A 17,974-nucleotide genomic window follows, 5' to 3' on the forward strand; every position below is an offset into this window, starting at 1 on the left:
TCAAGAATATATGTACAAAACATTGTGGAGGCAGATTGATATAAGAAGTGATCATCTTTTGGTTACATTATTATTTGATAAAGGGACTTTTAGGACAGTCTAATGATTTAGACCATGTAGAGGGTTCGATACTTGATGGATTATCAGATGATATGTTAAAAAATGTGCATTTCTGTTCATTCTACATTCAGCACATGAAACACTTTAACACTGCTTCATTAGCTAATCAAAATATTAGTCAAATCAAATCAAAACATTACCATATATTCACTATTGAGGTCTTTGAATATCTTTTCTTAACCTTTTCCATCATTCTTGATTTTGGGCTGTTTTTATGCAATCTGATGTTCTTATTCCAGTTCATATCTGAATATCATTGAGCTAGTCTTTCCTTTTGCCATCTATTTTTCCAGACATGATTATATTTGCAAGCAACCTAGTCATTTTACTATTGTGACTGAAATACTGCATTTTTCTTCGACATGCTATTTCTGTCAGTCTTTCTTTTTACCTAATTAATGCATTAAGTTATTCTAAGACTGACTGGTTTGTCTGCGATTCCTGTTAAGTAATGCCAACAATTCTGAAAGCACCTCATCTTGAATACTGACAATTTCATCGTTGTCATCATTTAGCATCTATTTTCCATGCTGGCATGGGTTCTCCATGCTATTTGAGCATGTCTATGTCTCCCATCCATACGAAACAATTGCACTTATCATAGATTGTATTAGCCATAGCTTGTTACTCATTGTAATGTTTTTGCTGTTCCAGATCTTTGATAATTGTTCTATTTCAATTCACATCTGTATCTCAGTTCTTTCATCCCCATAACCCAAATTCTCCTCACCATATTTCTTGAATAAATATCTAATCTCCTAATATCAAATAATTCACTTTTAGGACAGGTTAACAGATCAACATTGTCTGGAAATCTTAAGGTTGCAATTAATCTTCTGCCAATCCTGTGCCTTCAGAATCTTCTTGGGTACCAGTCAGGATTTGTTCAAGAAATATGTTGAAAAGTCCTGGTTATAATGGGCAGCAGCTTTGTCCCAGTTCAACATTTGCTTCATCTTTGCATTATTTCCTTGTCTTCCAGAACTGCACCAAATACTTTTCTTGCATAGTTGTCTCAGTGTTCCAATCAATTACTGTGAAATGTCACACTTTTACAGTGCTCCTCTCCAGACCTTGGTTTTCATTTCAATTATCTGTTTTACAAGCATTGAAACCTTTCTAGAACCCTGCAAGAAGGGTTTAACGGAAATCAGATGGAAACGGACATACCAAATTGCCAAAGATGGGCTAAATAGAGAAATAGTTTCATTGAAGACAAAAATAATAACATGCTGATATATAGAACATGAACTGAGGAAAGATGGACAATATATGAATGGACTATATTAGTATTCCATTAGAAGAGATTTAACATTATGTACACTCTGGGATAAGAAAGACCAGAAGAAGGTTTAGAGCCATATATTCTTAAAAGTAAAGTAGTGGGGAAGCAATAAAACATTTGAAAAACCAACAAAACAATAGTAGGTTGTAAACTATCTTAGCAAAATATTACTAGAGTACTAAATTATCTAAAATTGCATGCACAAAGGATAATTGCTGAAAAAAGAAGCAGGATTCTAATAATGTGTTACAAAATACAACTTCTCAAAATTAGTATGGTGGAAAATCTTAATACTCCAGAACTTGTACCAAATGTTGATACAAAACATGTTACAACATGTTACAAAATGAAATTGACAGACTATGTCATATGTAACCCAATCACTAATAAAGAACAAGTTCTACAATGTGCTTAAAACAGTAAATGGACCTTAGCTGTGCACAGTTGACTTGATACACTTTTATACTCTTATAATGAACAAATCTTAATAAAAAATGAGGGGTAAATTCTTGAATGATGAGGTGAGCACTTCTGTTTCCTATTCAATATGGGGTAATTCTACCAACAATCTACAAGTGAAAAACGTTTTGAAATTGTCTTTGATCCAATACTAAATGAAATACAGACAGCAATTCAAAACCTGGAAAACTGAAAATTTCCTGACACATAATATTCCAAATGAAATTTACAAATATGGCAGTGTAAGTTTAGTAACCAGAATTAATGAAATTATTACTATATGTTAAAAGAACTCTATAATTCTTTTATGTTGGAAATGCACTAACAGTGTCGCTGTATATAAGAGAGAGCTGATATTAGAAACAGTCAAGATATATCTCTTTTTTTTTGATGTGGCAGAAAAAAATCTTGGAATTAGAGGGGAAAATTTTTCAACACTGTTCAGAGATTTTCTAAAGTTTCACTGTAAGTTTTGAGTCAAAACACAGCTGATATATTCATTTCTTGTCTCTTTGTCATGAAACTTTTGAAAATGACAATGAGATATGTACTTTGCCTTTATAGACCTTACCAAAGCTTCTCATAGTCAACAGAAATATTTTGTGATGTGTTTTACAGGGATGTGGTTATCCACCAAAATTCCTCTGACTTCTGTGACAGTTTCAAGAAAGGATGTGAACTTGGATAATATTTGAAAGAATCCAAAACATTTGATGCTAATGTTAGAGTGAAGCAAGTTTGTGTGTTCTTGTCTCTGTGCCCTTCAACATGTTTATAATTCATTGCCACTCTTCTCACAAGTAGATATCAATTCAGTTGATGGTATTCGAATCTGTTATTGTTCAGATGGTGTTTTTAGTAATCTCCGTAGACTTAAAGTAAGGTTCAAAACACTATTTGAACTCCAGTATATGGGTGATTCAGCTGCTGTTCCATATCAGCTACAATTGCTTTAGAATAGTATAATATCAGCATCAAATACTTACCAATGTGTCAGAATTAAAAATTAATTGTTAAAAAGAAAAAAAAAAACTGAAGTTAATACTGCAAGTACCTGAGGAAAAACAAATTCTGTGCAATTGTTCATTGATGACACTTTGCTTCAAAATGCACATCACATCACTTGGAAGTATCGTTGTCAGTTTGGGAACATGTATATGAAGAAATTCAAAACTCCACATTTTCTTCCTCAGCATTATAAAAGAACTATTTTATAATTAGGACCTCTGACTGCACACAACGCTGGGAATATAGAGTAGTTTGCATTTGAATTTTTTTGAGTGGCTGTGAAACTTGGACTCTATCATTGACATGTTAAGATTCTTGATTTATTTTACATCCACTCCCTCCAATACTTTTGGGGGTAATATGGAGGGACGAGATCTCTTACGGGCTATCTTGAAAACAATTCTGTGTGTTGTAAAAGTGAGGTACAAAGAGCACATTAAAAAAGCAATGAAGGCATGCTGCAAACTTTCTGACTCACAACTGAATAGTTGTCTCAGTATGGAATCACTTCAGAGTGTGTCTCCCACTTTGAGAAAGATGTATGACCTCAAGGGAGAAAAAAAAAGAATGTCACCAATGACAACATCAAGACAAGGAATCAACAACAATCTCATTTGTCGAATATCTAATCATTGACAACAGGATTAGCTTTATAATCATCTGTCATGTGACAAGTCATCAACAAAGAAGAAAAGGAAACATCATTATGTGTTAAGATGGGCTATTCAAGGATATGATGAATCGTTTATAAACAAAGAAAAGTTAATAGTAGAGAATGTTTGATAAACCCATGTGTATGACAATAAAAGAAGAAAGCTAGATTGTCTTGGAATTCAGTCAAAGGTTTGAATAAGTAAATGCTTATCAAAATGCTAAATCCCACTGCATATGAAGAAGAGGTGTGGGTTAAAGTGTATATGGGGGGGAAAAAGGGGGATAGTGTATTTACAGAGAGGTTCAAAGTGCACAGCTTGTATATGATTTGATCTGGCTGATCAAAATGTAAACTTAAAACCCTGCAAAAAAATTGATTTTTCAATAATAAAAATTACCTTGATAAGTAAACTTATTGATTTGAAACCAAATTTATAGCTAAAAATAGAAAATACCACTTTACGTGGCCAAGAAAAAATCTAAAGATTTCTAAAATTTCTAAACAGCTAGCAACATGTATATTAAAAAAGTAAAATATTTTTTTTCAGTTAATACTGATTACAATTCACACAGCAGGAATAAATTTAAGGTAGTTTGAAGAAACATGGTAGATGAGTAACAATTTAATGATAGAAAATATGAGAAATTCAAAGCTATATAAGTCTAGACTATATAGTTCAGATAGTTTGAATTAGCATTTAGCCTTAGAGGATATTTTTAACTGCTCTCCACTGAATAATGAAGAAAGTGTAAATATATATATAAAGATGGATAAAACGTATAAATTGCAAAAAAATTTACTATTATGGTAAGTAAAATCATATCTTTTGCATATACATACATACACATGTGTATGTGTGTGTAATGTGCATGGGCACATACAAAAACCTAACTATATACATTTCTCCTTTTTAATGACATTATTTAATCAAATAAGCTATTTGAATACTGATTTTGTTTACTAGAATAGCATTTTTTTAAAGCAATTTCATATAGCTTAGCCATCTTGGAAAATGCTTACATCCAACACAACTAAAGATTCCAATAGCTCAGCAAACTTATTCTCAGGTATAAATGTAACATCATGCAGTAAGAACTTTGCCAATCAATCACTGGTTGTCTATTTAAAGCTGTAAATGGCTGTAGTACATCTACACTTACAGTTTTCATCTCAAGTCCTGAACCCTCATCTTGTCCAGAATATTAGTTGTGCTGGTACCACATTAAAAGCACTGGTGCTGGTGCCATATTAAAATTACTCATTACACACTGTAAAGTGGTTGGTTTTAAGAAGGGCAATGAGCCATAGAAACCATGCCAGAACAGACAATGGAGTCTGGTGCAGCCCCTGCATTACCAGCTCCTGTTAAACTGTCCAACCATGCCAGCATGAAAAAAAGGACATTAAATGATGATGATGCTGGATGCTGTTCAGAGACATACCTTCCCTCAGTCACCTAGCATATCTTAAACATCTTGCATCTCAGGGCTTCAATATCTAGCAGCTGACTTAGTAAAACTTGCAAGATTCCCCACCATCTTTTCCAATAATTTTGATCACCATTTTGAATTCAACATCTGCCATACATGCTTATAAAATCCCACTCAGAATTGTCAAAGTATGGAATATACTATCTATATTTGTTCTTAACTGTCAGGACACTACATCCTTAAAAAACTCCATACTTTCTGAAATTTGCTAACATTACCCCTGATGTGTCGGTGCACCCTTTCTCTTTATGACCCATTTACTGTTCACCTTTGTTGTTTTGTGTTTTATATTATGCAGAAGGCATGTAATTTTTGGCTATTACTGCTGCTTTCTGTCCTCTCTTTTTATCCTTTTCTGACAACTTGTAGTGCACTTGAGCATTGTATATAACACACTCAGTATTATTATTAAACAATAATACATATATTACATCAGTATGTACTGAAATATTAATAAATGTTATTGCATCAATAATTACAAAAACAGAAACAAGTTTATTATAGTAAATAGAACAGATATTATGTCTAATAAAAAACAAACTATGTAGACAATGTTTATATGAACCAAAAATCATCTAGACTACATAACAGATAGACATAAAAAGACTTCAAAAAACAGAACATGACAAACATTAAATCTAATCTCAAACAAGCATTAATAATATATTACAAAAATAGGAAATTTAAATGTCTTTTCATTAACAACAAACCTGCAAGCCACTAAGCAAAACTTCAAATAACCATATGGAACCATTAAAGTTGGACAACCAAATAACATACTTTATTGCTGTCTGACTATGCATCTACAACAAAGTACTGGTTTAATATCTTATCTTGCACAACAAAAAAACAAGGTAGATAGGAAAAGAACAGAGCCTAAAAGAGAAGGCTCCAAATAGTTCTCCAGCCTGCTAGAAATAGCAGCCAAATACCCTTCAAATTGCACTCTTGTCTTAAAGAATACAAGATATGTTGGATACAGTAGTACTAGATATATTATTTAAAAATAAGATGGTAAAGTTATGACAAGATCATTGCTGATCATAAGTCACTCAATCAGGACTGACCTGGGTTTAACACTAGCATTTAAGCCAGCTATATCTGACCCATATATTCTAACTGTTTTATCTTCAAACTGACCAGATCTGGCGCCTCTCACATCTATGCTACAATGTCATTCTAAAAATAGTCACGTCATTGAAATCTCGAAACTTCAAAGCATTACATTTGATGATAATAAGAATATTAAAAAATTAAACAATAATAGATGAAAAAAAAAAACAATAACAACAAATATTCTTACATTTTACTGATTAGCTGCAAAACTGTAGACATGGAAACTATATTAACAACTAAATATAATAGAAAACATAATTGATGCAGCATCTTAGTAACAAACTAAAGCCAGGAATACAGATAGATGAGATGGATTTGTTGGGAAGCAGAGCAGAGCCTGGTTCTTGTTGGATAGCACAGAAATGAATTAGCAACTCTAGGTGAGGTACTGAGTAGGACACCCCAATGCAGTACAGGACAGCTAAATAGCGATTTACAGTACTTAAATGGCTGAAGCATTGGTGAAGTCTAATGTGCTGTTAATAATGTTCCAGTATTGGCAGTGAGATACTTTGCAGTTGATATTCTTTCTGTCTGTCTGTCTTTGACTCGCCCCCTCTCTCTGTTTTTCACACACACACATATATATATATATATATATAATATATATATATATATATATAATCAAAAAGTAAAATTTACCACCACTTAAAAGTGGATGTTGTTAGCAATATTTACTGAGAGAAACTCTCATATGGATAAGGCAGCGAGCTGGCAGAAATGTTAGCACGCCGGGCGAAATGCTTTGCAGTATTTCACCTGCCGTTATGTTCTGAGTTCAAATTCCGCCAATGTCGACTATGCCTTTCATCCTTTTGGGGTCAATTAAATAAGTACCAGTTACGTACTGGAGTCAATGTAATCAACTTACTCCGTTTGTCTGTCCTTGTTTGTCCCCTATGTGTTTAGCCCCTTGTGGGCAGTAAAGAAATAAAAAATTCTCATATGGTTTTGAGGTGCATGTAAGCACACTTGTTTATAGTGCTAGTGGGAGACAATCACTGCCAGGATTAACAGATCACATGATTTTGGCCTTCTAAATGGTAGATACCTGATTACTGGAAATAGAAGTATCCATCCCGCTAGCAATATATGCTGGATCACAGTGCCAATCAAGCACTGGTGTTGCTAAAAGCCAGTTGGCTTATTAAAAAATAATTAAAGCTACAAAAGCAATATTAATACCAAAAGGTAACATTTATCACCACTTAAAAGTGGATGTTGTGTTAGAACACACAATACTGTGATATTTGCCATGAGAGAAGGCCATGAAAAAAAGACTGAAATCACATGATCTGGTAGCAGCATTGGCAGTGATTGTCCCCTGCTAGCAGTATAAATAAGAGTGCTTATATGTACCACAAAATCATGAGAGATTCTCTGATGGCAAATATTGCAGTATTCTGTGTTCTAACTCAGCATCTACATTTAAGTGGTGATAAATTTTACCATTTGGTATTGATACCACTTCTGTTGCTTTAATTATATATATATTATATTAAATTAGAGATAAAACCACTATTAGGCAAATCAAACGGTGAAAATCATAAACCAATACATAGAAATAAAATTAATTAATTCTAGAGAGTATTGGAATATCCTTCAAAGATGAATTCCAAAATAGCAGTTCTATCTTACCTGTAAATTCCATAATTTACTCCCTAATATTATTATTATATATATATATATATATTATATATATATATATATATATATATAGTGTCCTACACTCTCAGAGTGGTTGGCGTTAGGAAGGGCATCCAGCTGTAGAAACTCTGTCAGATCAGATTGGAGCCTGGTGCAGCCATCTGGTTCACCAGTCCTCAGTCAAATCGTCCAACCCATACTAGCATAGAAAGTGGACATTAAACAATGATGATGATATATATATATATATAATTTTGTTAGAGATTGCTGAACAAAGAAATTTTTGTTTTGTGGCACATCTCAGAATACAATAAGGAAATAAATTGAATTTAACAGTTTTGTCATTTTAATGGCTAAAATAATTTTCATCCTGCAATACTTCCAGTTTCTAAGAAATCTTTGATAAAACAATCGTTTTTGAGTGAGACAGACAATGTCCATGTAATTATTTTTTTAATTATAAGGATGATGAAATTGGAAGCTAAAGTTGTTAATGTATAAGTTAAAATGTTGCAGGGATAGAAAGGTAGTTTTAAAAGATGTAGTTTAGAAAACTCAGGTGGAGAAAAGTCAGGGTGAAATGACCAGAAGATGATCCATATGTGCATTTAGTAAGGTTGGGTTGCAAGTGGTTATGAAGTTGTTTTGCCTGAGGTTAACACTGATCAAGCAGGCTTATGATCAATGGTGCCCCAACTCTGACTATTCTTTTTGTTAGACAGTGCATCCAGGATTACATTGTCCAATGTACCCTTTTTAAAAGATGGATGGAAATTGAGGAGGGTTTGGTTGATATTTCTAGCAGGTTGAATAACCATATAGAGGCTTCTTTGTTTTCTTGTCCTTTATGTGTTAGATAGGGCGCAGTTTATCATCATCATCATCATCATTTAATGTCCGCTTTCCATGCTAGCATGGGTTGGACGATTTAACTGAATACTGCACCAGGTTCCAATCTTGATCTGGCAGTTTCTACTGCTGGATGCTCTTCCTAACACCAACCACTCCGAGAGTGTAGTGGGTGCTTTTACGTGCCAGCGGCACGGGGGCCAGTCAGGCGGTACTGGCAACAACCTTGCTTGAATGTTTTTCACGTGCCAGTAAGGTGATCCTGTAAAGATCACACTCGAACGGTGCCTTTTACGTGACACCAGCACAGAAGCCAGATAGCCGCTCTGGCAACAATCACGCTCAGATTATAATAATGGATTTTAGTAATTCTTTTACTGGTTTTGATCATTAGGCAGTGTCCATGCTGGGATACTGCTTTTAAGCATTTAAGGTGATCATATTGACCTCAGTATAAGTAAAAAAAATCTTGCTGGCTTGTGGCTATGAAGTTAAGTTCAGAAGAGCAACAGGAAAGGATAGCATTGGTAACTAAAAAGTTTCACCTTTTCCTAATTCTAATTATTGTATGTGTTTGTGTGAAATAAGATTTTGAACTGTAAATAAGATTTTGAATGTAATTTATACAAGAACAGAAGCAGATAGGTGTTGACATACTTTCTTGTACTGGAGATTTTGTGATAATATTTTTAACTATGTGATATTAATGGAAGAGGTAAAATTCAAGTACAATGTTGTAGTGAGTGAGTGATTCATTGAGATGCAACAATTATTTAAAGAAAGGAAAAAGTAGACAGATAGATAGATAGATTCAGTTATTGTCATTGCTCTTTTCTTTTTCTCCTTAATTTGCTTGTTTCACATTCTGAAAATAATGAGGTAATTTCCTTCTGGTCTTACTTAAACTGTAGAGAGACCTTTGATCTTGATTAAACATTATAAATGGGTACAGGCTGTATTTCATTACAGAATTATAGTAGTAAACCAAATTTGTAGTTGGTTGTCAGAGTGTAATGACTGGTTAATATAGCCATTTAATAAAACTAGATAGAAAAGTTATACCAGCTTAACTACTATGTAAGATGTATTGAAGCAAAGAAAAATGAGTAAACATTGAACTGCTTCAGATGATGAGGTTCCAGCTTGGGAATCCAGGCATTTTGGGGGGTATGGAGGTGCCCCCTTAGTTGCCATGCTTCCCAGGACAGCAGTACCTATCAAGGCCCTCGTTGTGAGTCAAAGAGAAAAAGTTGGTCATGTGGCTTAGGCATACAGGACTGAGGAAAGGGTTCACTCCTAGATACATGTCACACAGACCTATTGGTGTGTTTCTGATGTCACATGAAACAGAGAGTTAAATAGGGCCTGTGCAAAAATAAATTGTAACTAAACTGGCAGAAGGTAACGGCAATCAATTGCTGTTGCTTCCTCAAGAAAAATCATGAATCTTAAGACTTTGCCATAGAAGTCTATGATCACTGATGATTGTAGGTATGTTGCATGAAGAAAAAAGAGACACATTCATGTCTGTATATGTACATACATATAGCTTGCGTATAAGTGTATATATTAATAAAACAAAAACAACATGCACTGCAAACTACTTCAAAATATATTTGGCATGGGTTGCAGAGACTTATTGAGGTAGTATTCTACAGTAGATTTAATAGTTAGAAACTGAAAGAAGCCTGTTGCATACACACACACATGTGTGTGTGGGGGGGTCTCCTTATCTTAACATTATGCAATAGTTAAAATTGAATGTCACTGTCATATAAGCGTCCATTTCCAATCTGTAACTAATATCAGATTTTAACCAACTGACCAATAGAATTTAAAATTTCCAAGAAAATGAATGCTTTTTTGAAAAAGAACAATTTGTGATCTTTACTTAATAAAACAAGTATCTGAGAAAAAGAAGTATTACTCTTATATTTCTTACATTTCCTCCATTATAAACAAATTTGAAGATTTGAAGCTTATTGGGTGTCTTAATAGAAAGAAATTTAAATATGGACAGTCAGTCTTCTATCAAGAAAGATGACAAAGTGTTGATTTTAGATTCAATTTATGTCACTTAGATGTTAATAAGCTCCCTAGAAAACAAAATGCTAGGAACAAATAAGATAAATCAGAAAGACTAATTAGAATTTTAAAACTATTAGTTAAGAAGGTACCAATTCCGTTATTCTAAGAATACCATTGAAAGTACTTATGCAACCTACCAAAACATCTAATAGTTGAAATGATGATCAATTACTTCTTAGTAAACCTCTAAAATCTCCAAAGGTAGGAGGCAAATGCCTACAATACAGCCTTGTACACTTTAAAGAATTTAACTTCGATGACTGCCTTCAATATCTCAATAGAAAACTGGAATTCTAAAACTATGTAATAGAGTTTGTTGAAGAATGATAGTTTTGGGTTATTTTATTTGAGAGTTAAAAGATCCAGTAAACAAAAATGCGACTAGCTGCCTGAAGGAGGAAGTTAGTGGAGGAATCTCCACTTTCTGATGGTTTTTCTTAAGCTGGTGATAAGACAAGTCATGTAGTGAAAGTCAGAGAGGAGTTTCATTTTACTAAATAACAAAAAGTATGCGAGTAGAGTCTCTCATATTTGTGGAAGAATTTGGAAAGGTATGCAAAAGTAAATTCGATCTTACTTAACATAAAAATTTACAGCCATGATCTGGGATGTATCCAAACTAAAGAAACACATTTGTGTATCATGTTTGTAATAGAGTCACTGCTGGATAGTTCTAGTTATCAGTGATGACCATATTCATTTAGAATCGAGGGGCCTTAGAGTCAACCTAGCTAAAACCAAAGTACTAATAAGTAGAAAGTTAGAAAATCCACAAATATCCTCAGGAAGATGGCCCTGCTCGATCTGTAGAAAAGGTGTAGGTAGAAACTCTATAAGATGTACCCAGTGTAAGCTATGGACACATAAGAGGTGCAGCAATGTCAAAGGTAGGCTAACTGGGAAGATAGTTTTTGTATGTGGCAGATGCTCTGGAGCATTGACCTCCGAAAATCTGCAGAAAACAACTTCCGTCACTTTCCGGGGGGAAAAACTAGAAGTAGTTGATAGCTTCCGCTATCTAGGTGACCAAGTCAGTAGTGGGGGCGGGTGCGCTGAAAGTGTAACTGCTAGAATAAGAATAGCCTGGGCAAAGTTTAGGGAGCTCTTACCTCTGCTGGTGACTAAAGGCCTCTCGCTCAGAGTAAAAGGCAGACTGTATGATGCATGTGTACGAACAGCTATGCTACATGGCAGTGAAACATGGGCCGTGACTGCTGAGGACATGCGTAAGCTTGTGAGGAACGAAGCCAGTATGCTCCGATGGATGTGTAATGTCAGTGTACTTACTCGACAGAGCGTTAGTACCTTGAGAGAAATGTTGTACCTAAGAAGCATCAGTTGTTGTGTGCAAGAGAGACGATTGTGCTGGTATGGTCATGTGGCGAGAATGGATGAAGATAGGTGTGTGAGAAAGTGCCAATCCCTAGCAGTTGAGGGAACCCGTGGAAGAGGTAGACCCAGGAAAACCTGGGACGAAGTGGTGAAGCACGACCTTCGGACGTTAGGTCTCACCATGGAAATGACTAGAGACCGAGACCTATGGAAGTATGCTGTGCGTGAGAAGACCCGGCAAGACTAGTGAAGCCATAATCCGTGGCCCCTACCTGGGACGTAGTCAGTCCACCTGTGCATACCTTCCTTCTTGTGACACTTGTGAAGACCTGTTGAGGCAAGTGAGAATCGAATCGAATCAAATCAAATCAAATCGAACCAAATCAAAATAGATGAACATCAATGGAATTTGTATCCTTGTGGTACCAGTGCCGGTGGCACATAAGAAAACCATCCGAACGTGATCGTAGCCAGTACCGCAACGACTGGCCTCCGTGCTGAGGGCACGTAACAAACACCATCCGAGCGTGGCCGTCCGCCAGCCCCGTCTGGCACCTGTGTCGGTGACACATAAGAAAACACCATCCGAGCGTGGCCGTCAGCCAGCCTCGTCTGGCACCTGTGTCGGTGGCACATAAAAAACACCATCCGAGCGTGGCCGTCTGCCAGCCTCGTCTGGCACCTGTGTCGGTGGCACATAAAATCACCCACTACACTCTCGGAGTGGTTGGCGTTAGGAAGGGCATCCAGCTGTAGAAACACTGCCAGATCTGACTGGCCTGGTGCAGCCTTCGGGCTTGCCAGACCCCAGTTGAACCGTCCAACCCATGCTAGCATGGAAAGCGGACGTTAAACGATGATGATGATGATGATGTGGATAGCCATCATTATCATCTTTTTACATCTGCTTTCCAATATGTGAATGTACACCACCTATTATTAGGTAAATAAATAGATGCATAGACAGATGGACAGAAGAGTTTGCAAAATAAAGAGAAAGAAAAAAAGGAGTGCTTTTCTACTTTCTCTATATTTTTTGGTTCATATCTATAATTAATGTAAACAAAATGGTTTACTTTGAACAAGTGTTATTTGTTGATAAATTATAAAAGAAAAATTGTCTGCTCATATATAGTTCTCCCACATCAATGGCATTACATATATCAGAAAATGTATGAATAGGACTACATTTAAAAAAAAATAATACTGGTGAAAAGAATGTTGGCAAAGGAAACAAAGTGTATTTGTTATGTATTCTCTAACATAGGAAATAAGGAAAACAAAACATATTTAATGACCTAGAATAATTTTGCATTATCTGAATAAAATTTTGAAGGTTTTAACAATAACAATGTAATGCAAAGTATATTAAAGATTGTTTGAAGAATTCTATATAGTAAACTATATAATAGATATATATAAGGGAAAACTCAATAAGAACAAGTTCTGCGAGAGAATTAGCCAGACAGGAAATATATTTTTTTAATAATAAATGTAAGAGTTTGAAAAGACACAAATCCAATATATTAAACTGTGATATTATACCTTGTATGACTACCTTCAAAAGAAACTCGAAACTACTGTCTTCAGAAGCTGCCAATAAAATTTTATTTGTATTTTATGAAGCTATTGCCTACAGTCTCTGATCTTTCCCTGGAGCCAATTAATTATATATTGATTTCATTTGCCAAAAAATCTCTTAGTATAAAATGGAGTCATCTGAAAACTCATTTTTGCTTATTATGCCCTAGAGTAATTAAATTCAATTATGTAACTGCTACAATGGTATGATTTTAATTAAAACGCACCATTTAGAAAAGCAAGTTACACATCTATTGAGATCAAGCTAATTTTATTACAAATCTGTGAAGGTATAACTCAGTTTATTAAAAAATTGAAAATTTAGAAATATATAATGAAAAAGTAAAAAAAGAACCATATTTATGGACAATTTAGAAAAGATGGTAATATTAGCTTTTAGAATGCAAAGATAGTCTGCTTTAAAGTCAAATTTAGGTTGTAGCTGCATCCATATGTAACTAGGCACAACAGATAAAAGGCACAGCAAAATTGTGGCTATGATATTACATTTTTAGTAGCTGTAAAGATAAACAGAGAAAGAAAGTGAACTGCTGATTTAAACTGTTTCAACTCTGATAGAAGGCAAGATTGTGGACAACTTTTGCTTTGTTAACAGTCAAATTTTGACTGAAGCAAGTGGCAAGACGGATAATTCTTTTTTACTACTTGACACAATTTCATCTTGATATACAAGATCTAATTTTTAATCAGTACAAAATATAATGTAGAATTCTTGCTTACTTTAGTTAAAGGAGTTAATTATTTAATCTACAGCAACATTTTGGTCTAGGATGTAGCACAGTTCTAGTAACAAAGCATGAACTAAGTTAAAAAGCTGATTCCTCTTCCACTCAGATATTGTAGCATTTTTCTCTACTATTAAATTGATTACTAAGATATGTAGCTGGGTGAGTTCATAAGTTATAAGATAACCAACTGAGAGGCCAATGTTTCATATCCAAGCTCCATATTATGTCCATAGCCAAAATATTTAGCATCTCAAAACTCCTTCTCTGCCTTGATGTAAATAGATATTACAGGAGAGGAGCAACCTATTGTTATTTGCAAGAACTGTAAAATTACCAAGTATTTTGTTAGTTTGTAGAACTCAACTATTGTGTGTTTAACTTGGATATTGTTAAGCTCTACTAAGGTAATTTACCTTAAATACACTGTATAAATATGAAATCTGCAATATCTTTATAATCCAGTATTGCTGCTGGGAAAGATAGCTGAACAGCTGGTTAAAAGTACTTGGTTATGCTGACAGTTTAACAGCTTCTAGCTGATAATATTGACATTTAATTGGTTAATAGGCAATAGCTCTGCACTCAGAAATTAGTTTGTTTAGTTGGAGGGTTACCTTGGTATTATTGATTATTATCTGATTATTTAGATAACATTTATACTTTAAAAATTCACTGAAAATTTGTTAACCATTTAATCTAGTAAAATGTTATGTTCTTACAGGAGGTAATTAAAAGATAATGAGAAACTTCTTCAACTATACTATTATGATATTACCTATATAACAATTTTTTATGACCAAGATAATGTAATAATGCATTTTTTTACTTAGGAATATGGTTAACTTTAGTTGAGGACCTAAAATGATTTTTCACAACTTTCTAAAAGCAAAGAGAGAGAAATTCTCACTAACACTATTCACAAAATAATCTATCACTGCTATTATTATCCACAGAATATCAAAATTATAACATTTTGAAATCAAATTTCATCTTAAGCAAAGCTGTCAGATTTATCTTCTGAGCAGACAAAATAGTGAACTATCAACTTACAGGTCAACAAGCATTTTGATGTCTCTAGGCTGGACATGTAATTCTACAGTCTACAATTTCCCTAAATAATTGCCAGACATCCTGAGAATGTTAGAGACAATGTTATGATGATCTTAAAAAGTGGGATAATTTGTTTCTTTTGTTCAAGCCCTATTCAGTTTTCAGCCTCTCCTACATTCCACTTAACAAAAGGCAACTTCATTGTAACTTGAAATAGCTGCACAATGAAAGTGCATGGTAGTTATTGCAAACTTCAGTCTATGGCTGAATGAATAATGAATTTAATACTGGATCAAAGACTGAAAATTCATTTCCTACAATTAATTCTAATTTACAACACAAACATAAAACCATAGGTTTTAAGGATGAGTAAAAGTGAAGCTAACATTCATGTCTTTCTGAAATGCAATATCAGTTTAATTAAAATGTTAAAAAAAAAGCCATTTGTAAACATGATTAATTTTATGGTATACAAGATATTATCAACACTGTAAACCAAGAGCCAACTAATATATGATCAATACCCCTCTTCATCAATAAAAACTGAACTCACTTACAGGACCTCTGACTACATGTAACTAAAATTCTACGTTTGGACTAAATATATTAAAAACTCAGCTATACAATTACACTAATGTGACAAGCTAGATATTCTTCATGGAATGTAATGTTGACAGCAGAAATGTCGAAGATTTTTTCTTTAAAGTCACAAATATTTGGTACAGAAAAGAAAAGTGTTAAAATATTACACTTTAGGATTCTTTATGGCATTTCTTAGGATAGAAGCAAAAAATAATATGAAATAATTAATTTAATTTATCATGACAAATTAAAAATGACACCTTTGATACTATCCTCCTTAGCCATTATTTATGAGACATGACTCTTAAGCAAAGAAAAACTAAAACCTGAAAAAAGAGTGGTGGTAGAATTGATAAGATACTGGCCTACAGGCCTGTAGTCAAAACCTGTTACCAATATTTAATTCTTGTCCTGTCAAAGACAAACTTCAGTTTTAATACATAAGTTAATGTTAACATATCTAATGTCAGGAGCATTATAAAACTAACTAGAGATAATTATGCAATGAGGAAAAAATAATATTTATGAATATTATTTTAATCTTTTTTAGCGAGTTTAAGAGACAATTCAAGACTGTTTCAGTCTTATTCTTACCTCATCAATAAAACATATGTTACCACACTTATTCAAATTGTGATAAAAGAATTACTAAATAAATATACAAGATTGTATGTTTGCTGGCATTGGAAAATGGAATTACTTAGAAATTAGGTAATTAAATAATTCATAACTGCAGGAAAAGGTAAAAATAATATTAAACACTGACTAATGCTTTTGTTCTTTCATTGTTTAATTATTTACACTTGGCTTTCTAAAACAGTATGCATTTATTTGACCTTTTCAATTTAAATTGTTTAATCTAGCAAACTGTATAATGCAATGTTATGGATTATGAAGTGGTGACATGGCTGTGTAATAGGATGTTTGCTTCCTAACCATATGGCTTCAGGTTCAGTCCCACTTAGTTGTATCTTGGGCAAGTATCTTGTACAACTTTAGGCTGATTGAAGCTTTTTGAGTGGATTTTGGAGATGTGAACTGAAAGAAGCCTTTGTGTGTGTGTATGTGTGTGTATATATATATATATATATATATATTGATAGATAGATAGATAGACAGATAGATACATGTGTGTGTGTGGGGGGAATACTGACTCTATACCTTGATATTGCGTGATAGTTGTATGTGTCACCATTATGCAAAAGGTGTCTATTTCCAATCTACTGGGAAAACATGTCTGGTCATGGAAAAATATTACTTTACAGGTGAGGGTTGGTGACAGGAATGGCAATTGGCCATAGAAAACCTACTTCAATAAATTCCATTTGACCCATGGAAGAGTAAATGTGAAAATGATGATGATGATGCAGTGAGGGATCACTGCGGTGATGAGCTTAATTCATTTGAAGATCAAGTTAAACTCACAGCATGGAAAACTACAATGAGAGAAAAACTATTGGAATCTTTACCATTATTTCTCTTACTATCAATATACTTTCTACATTCCATTTGTACAACAGTGTTATGAAAGTCACAGGAGATCCGATGATAACCTTTCTGGTCATTTAAAAAAAAAATTAGATTATATATGAAAAATAAATATGTATTGAAGTATGCATTTATTAAACTGTAGATAAAATTTTAAAAAAATTAACATACCTTTTACATCCGTCTGATTATCTTTTTTCCATCTTGGACATTCTATGTATAATTTTTGATGATTCCCTGACTGAATTTTGAAAAAGAGAGAGAGAGAGAGAGAGAAGGGGGGGGGGCAACGTGTGAAGAAACAATAAGGAAGAAAACCAGTAGATCACTTGAGTGAAGGAAAGAATAATAGTTTTATACATAAACATAAAGTAGTCAATTATACTAATTCCAGTACTTGAACGGTATTTATCCTGGAAGGATAAAAGGTAAAGTTTACTCTGGTGGAATTTGACGAGAACATAAAAGGTGCAAT

The 17,974-nt window shown here is 33.8% G+C and overlaps 1 long non-coding RNA gene across 1 annotated transcript; it reads right to left on the reverse strand.

Annotated features, from left to right (window-relative positions):
- Positions 1-646: 646 nt before the first annotated feature.
- Positions 647-11,414, reverse strand: LOC118762498. The gene is made up of 2 exons (XR_004998256.1): positions 11,295-11,414; positions 647-1,247 (listed from the first exon to the last, which is right to left on the reverse strand). It is a non-coding gene; the product is annotated as an uncharacterized LOC118762498 (long non-coding RNA).
- Between the last annotated feature and the right edge of the window lie 6,560 nt (positions 11,415-17,974).

This window comes from Octopus sinensis, linkage group LG1 (genome assembly GCF_006345805.1).
Source record: "Octopus sinensis linkage group LG1, ASM634580v1, whole genome shotgun sequence".
Taxonomy (NCBI): Eukaryota; Metazoa; Mollusca; class Cephalopoda; order Octopoda; family Octopodidae; genus Octopus; species Octopus sinensis.